The sequence below is a fragment of the Sebastes umbrosus genome, chromosome 15, assembly GCF_015220745.1.
Source record: "Sebastes umbrosus isolate fSebUmb1 chromosome 15, fSebUmb1.pri, whole genome shotgun sequence".
Lineage (NCBI taxonomy): Eukaryota > Metazoa > Chordata > Actinopteri > Perciformes > Sebastidae > Sebastes > Sebastes umbrosus.
The window spans coordinates 29,032,591-29,039,270 of record NC_051283.1 but is presented as its reverse complement, the minus strand read 5'-3'; positions in this window follow the sequence as shown (position 1 = coordinate 29,039,270).

Below are 6,680 nucleotides of genomic sequence, written 5' to 3'. Positions count from 1 at the left end.
CGCAAGGAAACCATGCGAGGAGAGAGGAAACGAGGAAATACGATTTAAGCGACATGAGACGGTCGTTTCCTCTGAAGCGTCACGTGAAGCGACGTCAGTTTCTGATGACAGCAGCAGCTGACCACAGCTGGATCAGCTGTCAGTCAGCTTTAACAGCTGTTTGTGTCTGAACTGTACTAATACTAATAAAGACAAGTGCTCTTTATATTATTTATTCATTATTAGCATCTGTAGTTATTGATATTCTGACTGTGAGTTAATTATTTAATAACCCAGAATATGACTGTGGTGTTTTTTGAACACTGGACATTATTTATTAGGCTAAAGGGAAAATGTAAATGATGTAACTCATATCAAACCCGACGTTCAGGAATCATCAGCCTCATGTGACTGAATGGAAATGAGGATAAATGATGTAAAAGGTGTTTGTTGCTGACAGACAGACTCTCCTTTTCTCTCTGACTTTAATAGTTTAATTAATAAAAGTTAACGGGGGAAATAACAGATCATGAAAATAAAAATCTTTCTAAAAAATGCAGAAAATTATTTTAAGTCAGTTTATCAGGTTTTATAAACCTCTCTCAGTGTCAGGCTGCTTCACTGACGCTGTGTGAAGGAGAGATACTGCAGGTCCTTCTGCTGCTGCTCAGAGCTTCAGTTAACACAGATTATAACTAGATGGTGAATCAGAAGACAACGAAACTATAAAACGTTTAATCTGTGATCTGTTTTCACTCCGGTATGAAACTCCAGTGATGTTGAGAGGTAAAGTTATCAGATCAGTCTGATCTGCAGAGTCCAAGCAGTAACTCATATCCAATAAGGGGGCGTGTCGGTCGGTAAAAGACTTCCGTGGAGGATACACTGGTGTATCCTCAATCATAGCTCTTCCGGCAAGCCTCCTCGATCCTCGATCCTCGATCCTCGATCCTCGATGCACAAATAAGAGCTTTGGGACGGTCTTCAAAATGGCGCAGCAGAACAACTTCCTGTTCAAGCGAGGAGCGAGGAGCGAGGAAATGAAAATTAAGAGCTTTGGGACGCACACATTGTGTTAAATTTAACAGTTTAGTTCCTATAGTGTGTGGAGAGCAACAACGATTTGACCAAAACAGCAAACCACACACACAGAGATTCATTCATCAACAAGAGTCAACAAGTGATTTTCTTTTTGTTTGTTGCCTAATTAGATTAGCTTTTGTGCTTAAATAATAAATAAATAAACAAATATATATATATATATATATATATATATATATATATATATACATTCACACATACATATACAAATAAATAAACAAATATATACATATATACACGTGCATATGTATATATATATATATATATATATACATATATACACACATATATATATATACATTCACATATATATATACAAATAAATAAACAAATATATACGTATATATATACACATGCATATATATATACACATACAGACGTAGGCACAATTGTTGGTACCCTTCTGTTAAAGAAAGAAAAACCCACAATAGTCACTGAAATAACTTGAAACTGACAAAAGTAATAATAAATAAAAATTCACTGAAAATTAACTAATGAAAATCAGATATTGTTTTTGAATTATGGTTCAGCAGAATCATTTTAAAAAACAAACTAATGAAACTGGCCTGGACAAAAATGATGGTACCCTTAACTTAATATTTAGTTGTACAACCTTTCGAGGCAATCACTTCAATCAAGTGATTTCTGTAACTCTCAATGAGACTTCTGCACCTGTCGACAGGTATGTTGGCCCACTCCTCGTGAGCAAACTGCTCTAGCTGTCTCAGGTTTGAAGGGTGCCTTCTCCGAATGCATGTTTCAGCTCCTTCCACAGATGTTCAATAGGATTTAGATCAGGGCTCATAGAAGGCCACTTCAGAACAGTCCAATGTTTTGTTCTTAGCCATTCTTGGGTGTTTTTAGCTGTGTTTTGGGTCATTATCCTGTTTGAGGACCCATGACCTGCAACTGAGACCAAGCTTTCTGATACTGGGCAGCACATTTTGCTCCAGAATGCCTTGATAGTCTTGAGATTTCATTGTACCCTGCACAGATTCAAGACACCCTGTGCCAGATGCAACAAAGCAGCCCCATAACATAACCGAGCCTCCTCCATGTTTCACATTAGGTACAGTGTTCTTTTCTTTGGATGCTTCATCTCTTCGTCTGTGAACATAGAGCTGATGTGACTTGCCAAAAAGCTCCAGTTTTGTCTCATCTGTCCAAAGGACATTCTCCCAGAAGCTTTGTGGCTTGTCAATATGCATTTTGGCAAATTCCAGTCTCACTTTTTTATGATTTGGTGTCCTCCTGGGTCGTCTTCCATTAAGTCCACTTTGGCTCAAACAGTGACGGATGGTGCGATCTGACACTGATGTACCTTGACCTTGGAGTTCACCTCTAATCTCTTTGGAAGTTGTTCTGGGCTCTTTGGTTACCATTCGTATTATCCGTCTCTTCAATATGTCATCAATTTTCCTCTTGCGGCCACGTCCAGGGAGGTTGGCTACAGTCCCATGGACCTTAAACTTCTGAATAATATGTGCAGCTGTAGTCACAGGAACATCAAGCTGCTTGGAGATGGTCTTATAGCCTTTACCTTTAACATGAAGGTCTATAATTGTCCTTCTAACCTCCCGAGACAACTCTCTCCTTAGCTTTCTGTGGTTCATGTTCAGTGTGGTACACACCATGATACCAAACAGCACAGTGACTTCTTTTCACCCTTTAAATAGGCAGACTGACTGATTACAAGTTTGAAGATACCTGTGATGCTAATTACAGGACACACCTTAGTTTAATATGTCCCTATGGTCACATTATTGTACATCTTTTCTAGGGGTACCATCATTTTTGTCCAGGCCAGTTTCATTAGTTTGTTTTTTAAAATGATTCTGTTGAACCACAATTCAAAAACAATATCTGATTTTCATTAGTTCATTTTCAGTGAATTTTTATTTATTATTACTTTTGTCAGTTTCAAGTTATTTCAGTGACCATTGTGGGTTTTTCTCTCTTTAACGGAAGGGTACCAACAATTTTGCCTACGTCTGTATATATATATACATATATATACACACATATATATATATATATACACATATATATATACATTCACATATATATATACAAATAAATAAACAAATATATACATATATATATACACATGCATATATATATATATATATATACATATATATATGTATGTATATATATATACACATATATATACACACACACATATATATATATATACATACACACACATATATATACAAATATATATATATAATTATTAATAATTATTAGAAGTTAATTAACAGCTTTAATAATTCCGTTAACTTAATATTTAAATGATGCAGTGAAGCCTCAGAAGTCCAAACAGACAGACAGACAGACAGACAGACAGACAGACCGTGCTCCTGCTCCGGGTCCCAATTGGAGCCCTCTGCGGGAATTGGGAGTTCTTGGCCGGCCTCTGCTGCCGCAGCGACCCGCTCCTTTAATCCGGGTCCTCTCTGCCTCGACCGCGGAGCGTCACCATGGTAACGCCGCACACACAAACACACAAGCCAACGGTTTGCTAAGATTACCGGTAAATTAACGGCAGAAAAGTGAGGAGAAAGCGACGCCAGAACACGGAGATAAACACGTTCACGTCCCTCGGTTGAACTGGCTGCTGCTCCGTGTGTTGAGGCGGAGCTGAAACACAAAAACACCCCGAAAAACACCCTCGATAACCGGACAACCGGACAACCGACTAACTGATGCGGGGATTCAAAAACGCGCTGTTCTGCCGCCGCCTAGTGACGTCATGACGTAACGTGCGTATGTAAACACACTGTATAATTTATTTAAAGGGACTATTTGTAACTTTGTACGCGCATAAATGTAGCGGGTCGTCACACATGCGCGCTCGCATATGCGCGTTCGCGTGTAGCCGCTGTACCCTCCTCCTCTGCCTGCTCGCCTTCACTCAGACAGCTAGTGAACTCGCGTTCACTACACACTGCAGAAGAGTTAGTTTAGCTCTGAGAATATCTAGTGAATGCACAGGGGACGTTTGTGCAGAAATAAATGCTGCAGCTCCTCCAGACCAACAGAGCTTTCCCGTGTCTTGTGAAGTGACGGGGCTCTGCAGAGAGAAACGTTACCCTCTCGTTACCGACCGGGTGTCGGTGTCTCCTCTGCTCTCTCCGGCTGCGGGCGGAGAGAGCAGGGAGACACGCTGGAGAGCCCCGCTGCATCAGCCTGCACTTAGGCAGGAAAAGCCAACACTAGGATCAGATCTAAATCATGTTCATGGAGAGACCTTCGTCTGGTCAGCTAACATTACTGCCAAGCAGCTGAAATATAGAGTGATATTGTGCTTTTAGCTGACTTGTGTCGCCTCACTGTGTTGAGTGATGCTCGTTCAGGTATATTGAGAGCGAGCAAGCGCGAGCCCGACGCTGACTTTCGTTGATTTCACGGCCACAGGTGTCGCTGTTAAGAAACATTTCTGAAAGTTACAAATAGTCCCTTTAATAAAATAAAGTATAATAAAAATGTAAATAACCGGTCATATAAAAAATAAAAAAATTCTGACAACAAGAAGAACACCTTTGAAAGTAAATTAAAACATGTATTTTCATTATTTGTTTGTATTACTGCTGTTAACAAATCTTAAAACAGCACCATAAAAAAATCAATAAATTTAATTTGCTGTCTTGTGTTTGTCCGTTTCAAAACACCTGGAAAAAAAATCAGGAAAAGACATCCTAAAAATCCTTATAATCAGAAGAACACCATTGAAAGTAAATTAAAGAATATATATATATATACATATATATGTATATATATGTATATATATATATATACATATATATACATATATTACTGCTATTAATATTAACAATAATAATAATAATAATAATAAAGTTGTGAATACACTGGCTCTGATGTAAACACATATATGATTTAATAAAATAAAATAAAGTATAATAAAATGTAAATAACCGGTCATCTAAAAATAAGAAAATTCTGATAACCAGAAGAACACCTTTGAAAGTAAATTAAAACATGTATTTTAATTATTTTTTATATATATATATATTACTGTCTTGTGTTTGTCCGTTTCAAAACACCTGGAAAAAAACAGAAAAATCACCCTAAAAATCCTTATAATCAGAAGAACACCATTGAAAGTAAATTAAAGAATATATATATACATATATCACTGCTGTTAACAAATCTTAAACGGCATCAGAAAAAATTTATAAATTAAATTTGTTATCTCGTTTGTCCCCATTTCAAAACACCTGGCAGTCACAGATTTGAGAATCACTAGTAATATATATTGCTATTGTTATATATAACGTAATATGTAATGCTGTATAATATATGTGTGTTGTGTTATGTGTATGTATGTGTATATATGTGTATATATATATACACACACACAATTATATATATATAAATTCTAATATTTAATATATAAATCCATAATTTGTATATACATAATTTATATATTTTAGCTTTTATGCAAAAAGCCATGATGGTGAGGGCCAAAACCAAGATGGCGTTGAAGAAATGCAGGAAAGTCTGTTAGATTTCTCCTTCTTTTACAAAACTGTTAAATATCCAAAGCAATCATTCACTTCCATTCATCAATGATTTATTATTTATTTCTCAAGTAGATATTGTGCAGCACAAATGTCTTCAAAGTGAAAGCAGGATTTAACCAAAAAATTTATAAAAATGTATATATATGTATATATATATACATATATACACATACATATATATACATATATATATATACACATATATATATATATGTATATATATATATACTTTTTAGACAGAAGCTACAAATATCTGATATTTGTCACTAGTGTCTTACAATCCACAGCGTCTTTGAGCAATACATACATGTTCATAACACGTAATTTCAGGATTCACTGGAGATTTCTTAGACTGATGAATGATTTATGACGAATTTAAACTTTTTAGACAGAAGCTACAAATATTGGATATTTGTCACTAGTGTCTTACGATTCACAGCGTGGATCTTAGCAAATACAAACATGTTCATAACACATCATTTCAGGATTCACTGGAAATTTCTTTGACTGACAGATTGATACTAATATTTACTAGAAATAATTGTGAAATAAACAACAAGATAGTAATACATATTCCCCAAAAGAATAAAACACTTTAAAACCATAAAATAAAATCACATTTAAACGGGACTGTTTGTAACTCCTTACACGTATAAATCATTGCGGGTCGGTGTCCCATGCGCGCTCGCGTGTGGCTACGCTGTTCAGACAAGACTCCAATACAAACTACACTATACATCTAGTGAAGCCCGTCTTGCAAAACAGTGTTGGCCGCGGTCGTAGTACGCGGGGGAGACCGTAGCTTTGGTCTCCATGGCCGGAGTCTCTGCTGTACTCTGCTCCTCTGCTTGCCTTCACTCACACACCGCGCTCGTTTTCGCTCTTTCGCTCCTCTTTCTCTTCCGCAATTTCTGATTCTTACAAACAGTCCCTTTAATATTTCATGAATAATGACTGCATTTACAAAGCCCACCAGGAACAGCTGCAGTAAAAGCCAATAAATTACCAAAATAATCTGTAAATGTAATTTCTTTCTTTTGCAAACTGTATTCA